This window comes from Scophthalmus maximus, chromosome 1, assembly GCF_022379125.1.
Source record: "Scophthalmus maximus strain ysfricsl-2021 chromosome 1, ASM2237912v1, whole genome shotgun sequence".
NCBI lineage: Eukaryota > Metazoa > Chordata > Actinopteri > Pleuronectiformes > Scophthalmidae > Scophthalmus > Scophthalmus maximus.
Genome location: NC_061515.1, coordinates 24,758,541 through 24,775,570, shown reverse-complemented (window position 1 = coordinate 24,775,570; position 17,030 = coordinate 24,758,541). Strand labels below are relative to the sequence as shown.

The 17,030-nt window shown below is 41.5% G+C and overlaps 1 protein-coding gene and 1 long non-coding RNA gene across 4 annotated transcripts in view; one reads left to right on the top strand and one right to left on the bottom strand.

The window, feature by feature from the left end:
- Nucleotides 1-17,030, bottom strand: part of LOC118299013 — a 41,161-nt gene that overhangs the window by 11,061 nt on the left and 13,070 nt on the right. Inside the window, exon 10 of one of the 3 annotated variants that reach the window (XR_007030498.1) lies at nt 6,954-16,848. The exons of the other annotated variants lie outside the window; for them this stretch is intronic. This is a non-coding gene — a long non-coding RNA (uncharacterized LOC118299013). Of the gene's footprint in view, nt 1-6,953; nt 16,849-17,030 lie in introns of those variants that run through there. 3 annotated transcript variants of the gene reach the window in all.
- The window catches only part of LOC118298938 (double-stranded RNA-specific editase 1-like), a 28,349-nt gene continuing 11,571 nt past the window's right edge, over nt 253-17,030 (top strand). Inside the window, exon 1 of the mRNA XM_047331098.1 lies at nt 253-372. The gene's annotated coding sequence lies outside the window, so the exon portion shown is untranslated. The remainder of the gene's footprint in view (nt 373-17,030) is intronic.

Genomic DNA, 17,030 nt, shown 5'->3' with positions numbered 1-17,030 from the left:
CTTGTTTTTGTATATATTGTATATATTTTGCGTGCTGTGTGAATCGTAGGTAGGTAAGTAGTTAAGTAAGTATGTAAGTAAATTCTCTTTATACAACTATCTTTATATGCGTACGCACACTAGCCAGTGGGACGTGTCCAATCGTTGTGGACACGATTGGACACAGGGGTCCAACCCCCCCCCCCCCTCCAATGAGAAAAGGCCAGCTTTAGGAGCCGCTGGGAAAGAGTTTGCCTGCTGTGTGATGTCATGTGTCTCGGAGATTTTTCGCTTTCCTGCTCCTTCAGTCTTCACTGACGCGTCCTCCAGTGCGCGCACTGAGCGCAGCGGCGCACTGGAGTTGGAGCGCTGCAGCATCACTCGCATCTCACGGTAAGGACCCGTCCAGAGCGAGGGGGCTTCGCTCGTTTCTTTTGCTTGAGTTCACATATTTATTGTGATTTTTTTTTTGTTGGTCACACTCTGGTCAAGACTCCAAACTAACATGTGTTGATTTACCCTCTTTACGCCTCACGAGCAATACATATATATATATATACGTAATGTATATAACGTCAAAACCGCCGGTACTGTATAGGTACAACTTTATTATCAGGCTGATAAAACTTACCACAGCAGACCCCGGCAGTTGTCTTATTGACGTGCAGCTGAAGTGTTTTTTCTTCCCGTCAGAATCAACAAGGCACTTGCTCACGTGAATTTAAGATAAATAAGAATTCGCCAATATTATTATTAATATTATTAATAATAATATTTATTTCAGACACATACAGTAGGTACATATAAGCAAAGCAAAGGAAATACAAATACAACACAAGGACGAGACAACATCTTGTTGTCCTTGTCGGGAAACATTTCTTATTAAATGTGTGACTTCATAAAAACTTGAATGTTTTTGCAAGTATGTCAGTTTTGCATAGAAATGAAACCATCAAAGTTTATAATACTTGTAACAGGTACTGTACAATAAATTCCATATAGTCATTCAGAATTTAATCTGGAACATATACATTTTTTATAGTGTAAATAATTTGGCTGTTACTGCAATATTGCAATAACCTTCATTTTAATACATTTAAATTTTAATACATTTTAATTCATGTTCACAAACCCTCGTTACTGTTACTTGTTTACAAACTATTGCAATTGCAGATGTAAGAACTAATATCAAAATCTGGGATTTCAAAATTTGCACTGTAAAATGGAAATTTCAGACCAGAAATGGGTTAACCATTTTCCTATCAATAGCCATTTACATTTTTATTTCACATTTTTTGTACTAGTAAAGGTGAAAGTTGCCCACCTGCCCCTGAGGGCTGTGTCACCATGTGTGTGAAGGATGTGTGATAGGCAAGCGCTGTATGAATGTGTGTGCGTGTGTAAATGGATGAATGTGAAGCTCCATAAAAAGCTCTGTGCAGTGTCTTCTGTTATATAATTCACCTGCTAATGACAGTTCGAGACTTTGTCCTTGTGGCGGCAGCTCCACAGCAGCAAAAAGGCTCCTTCACTAATTCACACGATAAATCCTCCTCAGGAAAAGAGGCTCCTTCTCTTGTTTTTTCTGGACCTTGTTAACCATGGGTGCACCATATCTGCTCACTTGCTAACTTATGTTTCTATAAAAGCTTGTTTGGCTTTGGAAAATACTTTTACTGTCAAATTATTTCAAGGCTGCGTTGAGGATTCAGAAGTGTGGGACATGCAAAAATATCTGTATTTATACGTAAGCAATTCACCTGTAGAGTCTTTTTTGCATTGAAACACTTTTGTAGCGTGATGGATGTTGTTGTAAATAATGAAAAAAAAGAACCCAATTTGCTTCCTTTGGGAAGGCAACAGGCTCAATATCATCTTATTTGAAAAATGCAAGAATTTAACACCAGTAAACACAAAACACATGGATTGCATTGGTGTAACAGAAAATATTAATTTATTTATTATCAGATCAGTGGCCTGCACTGTGACACATTCTTTGTCTTTCAAAGTCTTTGTCAGATTGGAGTGTTCAACAATCACCTCGGGGAGAACCAGGGTACATCCATTGTCTGTAGTCACAGCTACAGATCGATGAAATCAAATAAAACAAACTACACAATGGGGAACTTTGGAAGGACTTTGACCAACGTGGTTTTGTATCATGTTTTTTTTCATTGTAATTTATTTAAAATAGCTGTCTCTCAACAGAGGTAGAAAGGGAAGACGACGACAGAAATTGCTGTGGCTGGTGTGGCACAGTGGACAAGAACACTTACTGTGGTTCACTAGGTTGAGGGTTCAACACCAACTGACTATAGATTCTCCAACAAGGGGGAGCACGTCAATCTGGTATCGAGTCTATAGACCGTTGAATGGATTTTGTACGCAATACCAACTTTCATTCAACGGAGGTAGAAAGGGAAGATGACGAACAGCATTAGTTATGGCTGGTGTGGCACAATGGACAAGAACACTGACTTTGGATCAGTAGTTCAAGGGTTCAAGACCGACTCACGGAAGAGTGGCAAGACCGACTCACGGATGTGTGACACAGTGGACAAGAACACTGACCTTGGCTCAGTAGGTTCGAGGGTTCAACTCCGACGCAGGGAGAGATAAGCATCCAGTGTCTGTATTCACAGCTAAAGGTCCATGGGGTATAACATGCTACGGCAAGGGGGAGCCAGGACTTTAGGGGGGGGAATCATTTTTAACCCTGTAAATTAACATGTTCCAGTGTATGTAAATAAATAATTGAATTGGAAGTCAAAGTACCTCCTAGAAGATACCTTAAATAATAACCCCAGATAGGATAAAGTCTCAACGCCTCTGAAAGTCTCTAGTTGGTAATCCAGCGCTGGGATGCACAGGTTAGTCCAGGGACAGATGAACAGAACCTTGACCTGGTTGGTTCTTCTTGTTTTTACTTTTTTAAATTAAGACTGTCTTATATTATATACTATTGACTTGATTTAGTTGATAACACTGTTTTAATAACAGTCTTAAAAAGAAACTGTCTTAAGACAGTTGATAATAAGAACAACTGTCTTATTTTCTTATTATCAACTGTTTTAAGAGAGTTGTTATTATTAACTGTCTGTATATAAGAACAAGAAGAACCAACCAGGATCAAGGTTCTGTTCATCTGTCCCTGGACTAACCTGTGCATCCCAGCGCTGGATTACCAACTAGAGACTTTCAGAGGCGTTGAGACTTTATCCTATCTGGGGTTATTATCTAAGGTATCTTCTAGGAGGTACTTTGACTTCCAATTCAATTATTTACTTTATTATTTACATACAGGGTTAAAAATGATTCCCCCCCCTACCTAAAGTCCTGGCTCCCCCTTGCCGTAGCATGTTATACCCCATGGACCTTTAGCTGTGAATACAGACACTGGATGCTTATCTCTCCCTGCGTCGGAGTTGAACCCTCGAACCTACTGAGCCAAGGTCAGTGTTGTTGTCCACTGTGTCACACATCCGTGAGTCGGTCTTGCCACTCTTCCGTGAGTCGGTCTTGAACCCTTGAACTACTGATCCAAAGTCAGTGTTCTTGTCCATTGTGCCACTCCAGCCATAACAATGTTGTTCATCGTCTTCTCTTTCTACCTCCGTTGAATGAAAGTTGGTATTGCGCACAAAATCCATTCAACGGTCTATAGACTCGATACCAGATTGACGTGCTCCCCCTTATTGGAGAATCTATAGTCAGTTGGTGTTGAACCCTCAACCTAGTGAACCACAGTAAGTGTTCTTGTCCATTGTGCCACACCAGCCACAGCAATTTCTGTCGTCGTCTTCCCTTTCTACCTCTGTTGAATGAAAGTTGGTATTGCGTACAAAAACTGTCAACCTTCTCAAGACCTAGAATCTCTATTGTGGTGGTTGTTGAACCTTCGACTTAGTGAACCACAGTCAGTGTTCTTGTCCACTGTGCCAGACCATTCACAGCAATTCCTGTCGTCGTCTTCCGTTTCTACCTCTGTTGAGACAGTTATTTTAAATAAATTACAATTTAAAAAAAAACATGATACAACACCACGTTGGTCAAAGTTGACTTCATTGGAAGTCCTTCCAAAGTTCCACATGAAAGTTGGTATTGGGTACAAAATCTTCGACTTCATTGTCTGTGTCTACAGACAATGCCTTCCATTTCTACTTCTTTTGGCACTCGATAAGTTACTAAGTATGACATCTATTGGCCTTACTATGGTTTGTTGTTTTTATGTGGACTCAAGAACTGAACTGAAGAGACAACTATTTAAATGGATTACAATGAAAAAAAACATGATACAAAACCACGTTGGTCAAAGTCCTTCCAAAGTTCCACATGCTGTAGTTTGTTTTATTGTACTTCATCGATCTGTAGCTGTGACTACAGACAATGGATGTGCCCTGGATCTGCCCGAGGTGATTGTTGAACACTCCACCTCCTGATCCAAGGTCAGTGTTCTTGTCCACTGAGCCACCGCAATACAAAGTTGTTGCCCTCCATTTCTAGTTCTGTTGCCCCCCGATGAGATACATGTAAGTATGACATTTACTCAATAGGCCTTACTATGGTTTGTTGTTTTTATGTGGACTCAAGAACTGAACTGAAGAGACAACTATTTAAATGGATTATAATGAAAAAAATTGATGTGCCCTGGATCTGCAAGAGGTGGTTGTTGAACACTCCACCTCCTGACCCAAGGTCAGTGTTCTTTTCTACTGAGCCACACCGGCCACAGAAATACAAATTCATCCGATGTTTTAAGCAGAAGTATTTATTATAAGAGCTCAACATTGGATAGACTTTTGGTTCGCAACAGAGATCAACAGGTTCACTGTGTTTGGCGTCCCAAGATAGTCTGCCTGTTCCCGGTCTCTGTAGTGTTTTTAGTTTAGGGTAATGTCGTCATCTCCCCGTGACTATGACTCCACTAGTGAGACTTCAGCTGCTCAATGATTGTTTTGGCTTGCCATAGATGAGATGACCTTGCTTGGTGCCTGAGAAGACTCATCTTAAGAGTTTCTCAGGGAGGATAGATTAAAATTCCTCAAGATGAGGAACTGAACTGAAGAGACAGCTATGTAAATGAAATACAATAAAAAAAAAACATGATACAACACCACGTTGGTCAACGTTCACTTAAGTGGAAGTCCTTCCAAAGTTCCACATGCTGTAGTTTGTTTTATTGTACTTCATCGATCTGTAGCTGTGACTACAGACAATGGATGTGCCCTGGATCTGCCCGAGGTGGATGTTGAACACTCCACCTCCTGATCCAAGGTCAGTGTGCTCGTCCACTGAGCCACCGCAATGAAATGTCGTCACCTTCCCTTTCTACTTCTGTTAACAGACGATAAATGAACCTTCGCATTGCAATACAGGAACGCAGATTGAATATTTGCCTTGGATATTGATTAGAAAATGTATTGGTACTTAGCACACACATTACAAACAAGGAATATTTTAATCTGATAAGGGTTTTGGGCTTGTGTATTGCAAAATGGCTCCATAGCGCCCCCTAAAAAATGTCATAAATCAAGCCCCTCCTTACTGTTTCACCTACATGTATGAAATTTCAGGAGCCATTTCAGATATCCGGATTTGCAACTCTAAGCAAGCCTGCCAAGATTCGTGAGATGTAAAGCATCCCAAGTCCATCTAACACGTATTCGTATTTAATGGCGAACAATGCTTTACCATGGGAACAGCGTTTGATACATGGTCAAAACATCCGCAGTATAATATCAGCCACGTCTCACCACTAAGCCGACCAAATTTGAGCTGGATCTGGTGAACCTGCAAGGCAGAGGACGTAAAAGTACAATTTGTAACGTCCTGTTGCCAGTAGGTGGCGCTATGAGCCTTTTTAAATATTGACATGCAAATTTATTGAGGGCGGGACTGTTATCATTCTTGAGAAGTTAGGTAAAGATATGACCACATATGGTTGAGTCATGACGTTGTGATTTTTCATGGCGTTACGTAGACCACGCCATGGTGAGGGCATCAGACGAAAAGTCACAGATTTTTCTGTATGACATCATCCGATTGGTTTAACTTTGCTGAGTAAGTACTGCAAGGCAGAGGACGTAAAAGCACAATTTGTAATGTCCTGTTGCCAGTAGGTGGCACTAGTAGGTGTTGCTCCATATCATGGAGAACATATCATGGAGCAACATCATGTACATTTGATCAGGAGAATGTTTCATGGCGAAGGCTCGACAATCACCCTGTCTTCTCCACGTCGTCACGGCAAGGGGCTCTAACGAAAACTCTAGCCGGACTATCGTTTGATCCCATGGGTCTTGAGATGACACACACCAAATTTGAAGTTGCTGGTGTGAAGTCTGTCGGAGGATTTCTTTAAAGTATGACGTGCGAAAATGTCAAAATTTGCACACTACAATCGATATGGTGGACTTCCTGTTGATCGGAGGTAATGGCGACCAAGTATTATGTTGTAGGTCTTGATGTGATACACGTGCCTACCAAATTTCATTCATCTACATCAAATGTTAAGCAAGGGCGAATGTGATAAGGGGCTTTATTGAGTTATTTTGACACAGCCATGCCCGAGACCCCTAAAATGTCAATTTTGTTACAATTTTCACCGGCTCAGATGCGTGAGCAAAGTTTTGGGCAGGTCGGATCACGTTAAGTGCCTCAAATTAACGATTCATTTCGCGGAATAATAATAATATAATAATAATAATAATAATATTCACTCAATTACAATAATTTTCACACAACACCACACTAACGAAGTAGAGGGAAACCTGGCCCTCATTAATGGGGGGTCAGCTTATCAATTGCTATTTGTCTATTTACACAAAGTCTGCCAAGCAATACCTTCAACTGCACATTATTAATCACTTCTAGATTTGAAACAAACCTCTACACCTAGAATCAGGAGACTGCGTAAGGTCCTGGAACGAAACACTACATGGGAAAGAAGACTCTTAGAACCTCCTCATGAGACAGTTTATTGCCTGTGCGAAAATTCAGAGAAACAAAACAAATTTCAGGAGAGCAAATAACTTACACAGAAAATAACAAAAATAGTAGATTCAAACGTCCTTCATCCCGTCAGACCAGGATAAATGAAACACGTGAGCTGTTAAACATCATCGTTGAAAAGCATTACGGCAACTGTCGAAAAGACGCAGAAGGTTGCGCTCTCCAAAGAAATTGACATGCAACCATTTTTTTGTCAAGTAAAAGACGCAGGTTGGGTGCAGGTTGTGGAGATGCAGTCGCAGTGTCACTAAGAAAATGCTAAGAAAAATGTGCCTCGATGAAGTTAACATTCTCGAGAGGCCGACAATCAGCTTTTCAAAACCAGAATGACCTATACCACATGCTCTACTTAGCCTTGCTGACTACTAGCTGGCTACTGGCACAGAGGTATTTTTAATGAACCTGTTTATTTAAAACTCCGACTTTAATCATTATTATGGCTTAAGGTTAATGTGCAAGTGTCTGTAAGAGCGTGTGTTCATTTGCATGTGTGGTCTTGCAGTTCGTGGCCTGTCAGCTAGCGTCCCCTCTGCAGTGCTCCTTCCATCAAGACAGACATTTTCCGATACAGTGAGAGACAGCCAATCGAACGACCTCTGCGCCGGTGTAATTCTACAGCCCTCTGGGGACTCATTCAGCAGAGTGGCCGCGCAGATAAGAGCACGGAGACGAAAAAAGATAAAAGGACAAGAGATGATGGATAAGAAGAGAATAGCATAGCCCAGTACAATCCAGGGTTTCTCTGCCAAACACATGGCTTATTCAAAGTTAGTAGGTCTTTAATATAAATGTTAATAGCATAGTATGTGGACCAGATGGTGACTATGTCATGGAAGAGAAGCACAGTCTCCAGACGACATGGTGAGATAATATCAAAGAAACCAGGAGCAAATAAAAGTTATGTGATTTTATTAACAATGTCACCCCAGCAACCCCAGCACTCTCTCTTTCTCTCTCTAGCATGATAGATTGGATAACCTATTATGTTTAAGTTTCACAGTCATGCATATACCGGCATGTTCCACTTGTATAAACAACACAACTTGCTCTGTCTGCATTTACATGTTTTAGAACGAACGACACCAAACAGTATTATCTTCCCACCCAAAGTTTAAATCCGGGCACCCTGCCTGCAGAGAGCGGACAAATATTGTTGCAATAGAGTCAAAAGGTACAGCCCAGGCTGGGGCGGCCGCACCCCCTGCCCCCGGCGGTCCGTCCACTCATGCCAGACAGTTTTAGCCTGAATTGACTTTAAATGAGGCGAAACAATTGGTGCATTGGATCTTTTTCTTTCTCCCTGCCACAATGGAAGAGCAGCACAGTGTTTCCACAGGTCAAACTGACACGCTGACACATTTTGATTGTGATAGTGGATCCCATTCCGTAACAGTGCGACCTGCATTCATTCAGAATTACTCAACGACTTTGTGAGAACAAGCTTTGAATTGGAATGTATCTGATCAGTGTGTTGGGCTCAGATCTCAGCTTCACGGAGTTAAAGGGCGAACCCTTTCTACCCGACTGGGAGTTTGAACAGATGTGTCAGTCAGTCATATTTCAGAGGTGATGTAATAAGTATCGCAAATGTACCTCGCAGACACTGACATTTTGAAGGGATCCTGCATATTAATAACTTTCAGTTGGTGATAAGGGGTATACCGTATTTTGCAGAGACCCGTTAAATGTTTCTCATCGTAGACCTTTTGCCTCGTCATAGTCTCCATATAGAGGTCCTGTAGGCCATCCCGGTAAACCAGCATGAGCAATGCCAGGACCCTGGAAGTGAAACATCTTTAGGGAATGCAGTCATTGTTATCACATCACTTTAGCGTGAATATGTGATTTGTTGTTTCTTGCAATCATGTGATATTTGATTGTAATAATAATTATTAGTAGTATGAAAAAAGGGTCATGCACGTGTGTCACTATAAGTCTCAGCTGTGTTTTCAGTAGAGCACACAAGGGGGCAGCGCTGACATTCAAACCAAGAATCACTGCCCTGTTTCCTTCCACACTTCTAGGTCCTCAAAATATATTTAAATACCACCTTCCTTTTACAAACAATCGCTATTTGATAACACATACACATTTTATAAAAAATAAATATCACATTTTTCCGATCTAATTATTATTTTCTTCCCATGTAAGAACAAACCCTCTGGGTCAAATCGGCCTGGCATTTCCGTCTGAACCTTTTCTTTGACTGGAGTTTCCCGTCAGACATTTTCAAATCCTACACCGATTGATGAACATGACTGTCATGCAGTACTGCAGTGATTTATAATCGCACTTCCATAAGAGGCTATACATTTATTTGTAGTTTTTTTTATAAGAATGGGCAGAAACAAGGCTGCGCGGTGGTCCGATGGTTAGCTCGGTCGCCTCGCGGCAGGAAGGTTTCAATCACATCATCAAATGAAATCAGCCACTGCATGTTAATACTGATAACAGTAAGGCTTTTCCCGTGTTTCAGCTTTGAAAAGCTCCTCTCTGCTTCAGCTACAGTGACTGGAAGGGTGAGGCATGTTCTGAGAGCAGGCCACAAATATGGGTACATTTCTGAGAGCTCCCTCTTGTCTATGAATGTCAGCAGCCCAGTCAGGGAACTGCATTAGTACTGTACAAAGGTAGAGGTGCTTTGTTCGATAGATTCCCCCGCTCCCACTATGCCAAATGAACTTGACTGTTGAATTAATTGGTATATTACCAAGGTTTATGAAAGGCTTCTGACTTACATTAGATCAACGACAGCACCATGTTAAAGCTGCAGCACAAACACAAAACTGTCGCTTTTTCTCCAAGTGCGTGTCTCATCAAGTGTCACTTGCATATTTTGAAAGCCCCTTTTGGTATTTTATTTTACAAATACACTTGTTTGCCAGGTGCATCATAGCCCGGAGTGAGAATTCAAGAGTGGGGTGCGGAGAGAGAGAGATGAGAGACGGTGACAGAGAGAGGGAGGAGGAGAGCAGGAAACGTCCCAGTCCATTGATCTGACAGACATTCACCACAGAAAGTCTCTGTGCCGGCAGCTCTGTGCCTGCCATCATGGTATTCTCCCCTCCTTTGTCCAAAGTTGGACAGGCGCTGTTTACACTATGCATTAGGCTGAGAGTGAAGACCAGCTGAGTGGATGAGCCATGGCATTGTTGCCGGACAGGTTCCATTCCACAGCAGCCTACTACTGCCTGATCCGCCGCAGGTTCAGGAGGAGGAGAAAGAAACGCTCTGAGCGCAAAGGTAGGACATGTGTAGCCTCTGTTCCGCTCTGCTCTGCTGTGTGTTTTTAGACTGACTTCAGAGCAGTGCTGGTTTGTTCTGCTCACGAGTCCCGAGGGCTACCGTTGCAAACTGCTTGGTCTGTTTGGCCCCAGCCTGACTCCTGTGACGTCCATAGATGTGCAGGTCAGCACATGACAAAACTCTAAGCATCTCAGATTTTTATTTATCTATTCACTCTTGTTGTGGATTTTTATTTTTTCATAGCTTTTTTGGTTGGTTCTTATTTGTTTCTTTGTTTGTTTTAACCTTTAATTTTCAATGGCAAAAAACAGGGGAAGTGACTTTATGGGTAATTTATGCAGGACATTTGACGTGATTAATGTTTTAATCCAAACTCCTGAGTCTTGAGTTTTGAGTTGTTATTTACCCTTTTACCCAAAAGTGAAATCCATTTAAAAATGTTGTCAATTATTCCGTTACACCTTAACATGTCTTCTTTGGTTTTCACTATGTAACTTACTGCAAGAAATAAATAAGATAAAATTAAATAAATAAATAAAATAATTAAATTAAAAAATACATATGAAATCTGTAATAAAAAAAAAATTGTTTTAAGTGATTCCAGTGTATTGTATTCCTATTAGAGCAGAAGAGATAAAGACGTTTTGTCACCATCAAATTTTAAAGTTAAAAATCACTGATAACAGTGGCCAATATCCTGTTTTTAGAAGCTGTTTTTTTGAAGTTTATTTGGGACAGAGTTCCATTCATAGAAAAGTTACACTTTCAACAACCTGACATCTGACAATGCACATGTAAACAATATTTTTCAATATAAATTAATAACATAAGTAAGTGGTGACTTAACCCATATACACATTAATCTGGATTTCAGATTTACTATTAACATCTGGCAATATAGTCACTGGCTGCGAAACTCAAGTGCAGTTGATCCTCACATTAATTAAAATTTTGCCAGGTGTACTGGGATTTTTTTTCAAACTTTTAATTCCACCTATTCTGTTCAATTTGTCCAAATATTACTGTCATTCACAGAGACCGTGATAAATGCCATTGTGCATACTTTGCATGCGGGGAGAATAAAAAGCCAATCTTGTCCCTGCTAAGCGAGGTGTTGGGAGATGAAGTGAAGTGTGAGTTTAATCTACGAGAAGCAAAAGTGAATTTCAGACTAGGTATAAGCTGATGTGCTCTGTGAGGCGTGTACAGCCCACTGCTGCTAAGGGATGTGTCTGTCTGACAGATCTCTGTACACACACATGCACACACACGCACGCACACCACCTCCGCTACTGTGCATCAAAATGTATTAATATTGTGGACAACATGGAGAAACGTGTGCCAGCAGATAGGCAAAGCATAAAATCAAAATCAAAAACAAAGCTAGAGATGCTGCCTTGGAAATGGCGGTCAACGTGGTCGGGTTCGTTCATTAACAAATGGCATGTTTTCCATTTGATTGCCCTAATGGACAACTAGCACCTCGGAAAACATCTGTTATATTTGCCATCATCTGTAAATGATTTCTGCTTTGTCTGCAAACTTTTTGGGATGAAGAAGAATGCCTTTGTGGGCAACTTTTGCGACTGGAAACATCCACATGGCGTTTCAGAACACGAGGAGTCCAAAACATATGTCCAAGGGGGCAACTGACTAGGCACTAATGCTGGAAACTTTGGATGTGAGGCAATATTGGAGGGATGCTCTGCGCTGATTGAGATTTTAGAAGAAATAGGACTGGCATTTAGAGGAAATGACGAGCTGCTGGGGCTCTGGATTTATCTTTTGATTTGTTACCAACAGGGTAACACTGTGGAACGTCGTCTGGCTTGTCAGCCATACAGGCCAAATTGTGTGGTTGCCATTGTGGACAGTCTTGGGCCGGACTGATCTACTTGTTAAGGCCAATCATTGGATTATGCCAGCAAAATGATGGGGCGGGACACAGGATTGCAGTCACACTGCAAAGAAACCCGTAAATCCGTTAGGTGCCTTGTGTTTATACAGCAGACACATTCATGTCCTGTTATAAAACAGCTTTCATACTGGTAAATAAATACTGCTGTCTCTCCAGTCTGCGGTGTAGTTCCACACTCTTAACTGACGAACCACAGCATTACATTAGCGGCAAATTCAGTTTCACGTTTTCTTCTCTCATTCTGTCTTTAGTTTTGTAAATGTCGTTTTTAAATCTGAACAGATGAATCAGTGCTATTTGGTGTTTGATGAACAGTGACATCCACCTCAAGCAGCTGCCAAGCCACAAGAGCGTGCTGCACCAGAACACGGTTCAGAGGAAAGTTTCAGTCACAAGGTTTAAATTCGTCTTTAGATTCATGATAGATTCATGACATATCCTTCAGGAATCTTTGGCTCAATCCGGGATCAAAATGCATCAGCATCTTTGGCCCATAAATCAGCAATGACACACCACTCCAAACTGCATCTATGTGACCACGTGACGTTGCCTTTAAGGATTGTAAAAACAACAGAAACGTGATTGTCACATGGAATTCACTAAATGCTGAGTTCATTTAACATTCAGACTGTTAGAGTGTGGACAGTGAGACATACCCTACTTGTTAGGCATCAGGTGACAGCATCAACCCTCCACCTCCACCTGCCTGTCAGCTCCTGGTCTTGTAATAATCCTGAGGCTGTGGGCTGTGAAATTCAACATCAGTCCCGTCCCATCCTTTCCCCCCATCTCTCCCCCCTCTCTCTGGGAGATAGCAGAGGCTCAGCCTTGCCTCGACTGAAGAGAACAGAGATAGCCGTCTGTTGTGCCTGGCGAGGCCACTGACGCAGAGAGACTGGGATGGAGAAGGGTCAGCTAGCGCTTGGGTGAACCTGGAATTCAGTTTCCAGTTTCAAAAGCCATATACAATATAATAATATATCAGTCAGAGGGACCAAAATCAATACTGTAACTTATACTTAAAAAAAAAGTAACTAATTAAATTCCTATAATAGGTAATCACAGCAGTATTAATGACACAAGAGACCAATCATATATCTAATGCAACTTGAAGCTTAATCGTTTGGATTTAATTTGGATTGTGAAGGCATGTTGTGAATTGCTCTGTTTTTTCTGAATGATCTCATTTTCTCAATAAGCACAACGTTGTATCTCTAAATCTAACAGTGTGACGTAGGAGGACCTTGTTTTCTCCTCGGTCGCCATTGTGACTCGTAGTATCGGAGCTCCGTTGATGATGGCTTTTTTTTGTGGGCCGCCACATGCGTACTTCAGAGTGAACATATTGAGAGTTGATTGAATGAACTCAGAACAGCTGTTCTGGAACAGAAAACTCAGAATTTTCCCATCTCAGAGAAGATTAACTCAGAGTTCAGGGTGAGGTTCAGATTTGTTAAATCTGCTCTCTGGAATACAACCCAGGTTGTAGTATATTAAGTATATTAATTAAAGGGGAATCAAAAAACAAAATTACAATCCAACAAGTGAAACAAAAGCAAATTCCAACTTAGGTATCCGCATTGGGAAACACAAGGAGCAAAAACTGGAAAATCCATCGCATGGACACAAAACTGAGCAGGAGAAATCATGGGAGTTGCGACAAAGAGCAGACAGAACAGGAAACAACTAACCAGACGAACTGGGAGCACAGAATGATATAGAACATGAAATCAGAAGTCCAGTGCTAACCAAAAACTTTCACAAAAGTTCTAAATACAACAACAAGTCCAGAGAAAACCCAAAGTCTTACAGAGAGTTTCCTAATGTCCTCAACAGTTCACAGGCAGAATCATGACGGGGGTCCTCACCCATCCCCTCTCTGCCACTGTCTCTTTATCGAACCTGAGCAGGTTCTTAAAACACGCAACGAAATGGAGCAGATGGAACAAATTACTCACAAAAATAATTTGTGCCTAAACAATCCACCCAACAGTCTTTATTAATTCGCAATCGTCACTACTTGGTGCATGGATTCCGTGACTGTAGGCGAAACAGAACCTTTGTTTCTGGAGGACATGCTCCAAAAGACCCACCTCCGTGATGCTGTGGGGTTTATCAAACCACCGTCTTTTTTTCTCTAATGCATCAGTCCGATTACGTTCACTGTTCACTTATAGGTTTATCACACGCGTGATGACCTTGAGCCGAACACATGAGCTTTATTTCATTTGCGACTTCTGTGGTCACTCACCCCAAAAGCCTAATTGACAAAAGCACTGTAAAAGCCTTCTCTCTGTCGCTCCGCGTCTCCTCTGCAGTATGGAAGGAGATAATCCACCTAATTGCTTCACCACGAGGAAGGCTGCCACTTCTCCTCGGCCCCCTACGGCCAAGGAGAAGTGGTTTGAACAGTGGTTTTAACGGTGATTCAAACAGCTGCTGTCAGCAGCAAAAATGTCTCGGGTGGGGGGGTTGCTATTGGTTAAGTGAGTTGCATTAGCGTGTGCAATTGATACGGCATTGGCCCAGCGGCTGCAGCTAGAGCCGGGGGCCACGCGGCAAATTAAAGCCGTCATAACGATTTCACAGGGTCCCGGTGAAAATGTTAGAGAGAGACGGAGTCTGGAGAGTGTCCTTGGGAAGCAGTGAGGAATTTATTTTGTGTACTTGAGCTTTGAGCTGGTCCATCACAGCTAAATGAAAGAGCTGTATAAACTACGTTTCTAATGTGCAAAGTAAAGATAAAACCCATGTCAACTCAATCTCAACAAAAATTTATATTATTATTATTTTATGCTCCTGTTTTATAAACCTGTTTTTAATCTTGTTTTACTCTGTAGCACTTTGGGATTGCTTTTAACAATGAAAAGTACTTTACAAATAAAATGTATTATTATTATTATAACCGTGCAGGCCATCTGTCAATCACGCTGTAGCAAGCGAGCCACGTCGATAGTTAACTCTGACTGCTTGTGTCCAGATTCTCTGTTCTTGTAGATGGGGTTTGTTGAGGGTTGCAGCTGAAGACGCTGTGCTCATACCGCTTAGATTTCTCCCAATGTATGGATTTGTTTCTTCCCGGCACTCCAATATTAAGTGGCTTCACTTTCTGGCCCAGTTTACTACGTCCATTTTTATATACAGTCTATGGATGCCACATCACAGTCCACTGTGGTGGCTGATGTGCAATTATATCATCATCACCCATGCCTATACAAGAAAACCATTTGAATACGGGATGCAGCGGTTTAGATAATGGAGATGGAGAATGTCTTGTGGCTTTGCCTCCTGGATATGCACAATGATAAAATGTTACAGTGAAAACTTAATATTTCCATTAAGTGTGTGTGTGTGTGTGTAAGTAAAAAGATATAATAAACTACATTTTATGTATCACTGTCCCACTAAATAAGGGATTATTTTCTTGTCAGCATGGGTTTCCTCCTCAAACACGTAGGTCAAATAAAATGGAGTAGTCTGGGAACTACCTGTAACACGTCCCTTATCATAATATGGACTTCCAGAACCTCATGTGGGGCATTGGTACTGCTCATTTGGTATTGGTATTGCTGCCTTCACGTGCGAGTCGGAAGATCCTACTTCCCACTGGTGAAGTCGGAATTTTTAAAATTATAGTGCTTTGTTGTCGGAAAATATGAATGAAACTAAATAAAAAATTTGTCAAAGAAGGAACGCAACTGTGGACAAGGTAACGTCAGCTGATGTAATAACTTTGCACCGCGCTGGCAGACTATAGTCCATTTGTTATAAATATTATTGGTCTATATCAAGTTAAGTGAACATTGATTACAGGTTAAAATTATGTTCACAAGCAACAGCTAATAGTTGTTACACCTGTTACACTGCACTTGTATTACTGAATCTGTCTCTTCTCTGCCATGCCAAGGTTCTGGTCACCCCAGAACTCAGTGCCAAAATTATCTCAGAGTTTTCCACTCATGATAACGACTTGAGGGGGTGTTCATGTGCTATTTCCAAGTCGGCAACTCGTATTTACAATAAATCCAATACCACGTGAAGGCAGGATAAGTTCTTCTCTGACATCACAGATACATTAATTCATTCCTCAGCCATACCGGCAGGTCAGATCTAATCCCAGCTGACGTTCCAGTCTCCAGTCTATCACAGGGACGACATGTAGATACAAACAACCATTCAGGCTCATATTCACACCTATGGGCAGTGAGTTTAGAGTCTCTAAACAACCTAACCTGAATGCGTTTGCAGCGCGGGAGAGAAAACCCACAGTGGCACAAGGAGAACATGCAAACTCCCGGTCCCGGTCGGCCGTCAGGTTCAAACCTCTACACATCATTAAAAAGGCATCATTTTTATGTGATATGCAAAGTTTATAGTCATCTCAGGTTGAAAGGCAGACTGTGGTTCCTGTAGTCTGCGATTCAACCTTGGCTGTCCTTTCATACTCCCGCACCACACTGAGGGTGTTCCCCCCGAAGTGTTCAACAAGATCCTCATTCATCCGGTCACAGTTATCCACCAGCGTGTTGAATCAGGAGTGGCTGGACTCGGTTATAGATCCATTAAGACATTTTACCTTCATCCAAGAGGCTTCTTGGATTCATTGCTGTCCTTTCATCTAAGAGGCTTCTTGGATTCATTGCTGTCCTTTCATCTCTTCGTGACTCCAATGACTCTAGCTTCATATGTATTTTCTGCAGAAATTTTTTTTAAAAACTTGCATCACAGAATTTCATGAAATATAAACCTGACAACAATCTGAAAAGATTTCTTCACCACAAAATGTGCTACGATCACACTAAACCAGGTAAACCTCCCAGAGGGGAGTTGGGGGACGAAATCTTCTCTGCTCCTTGATAATTTAAGTCGTGGTTCT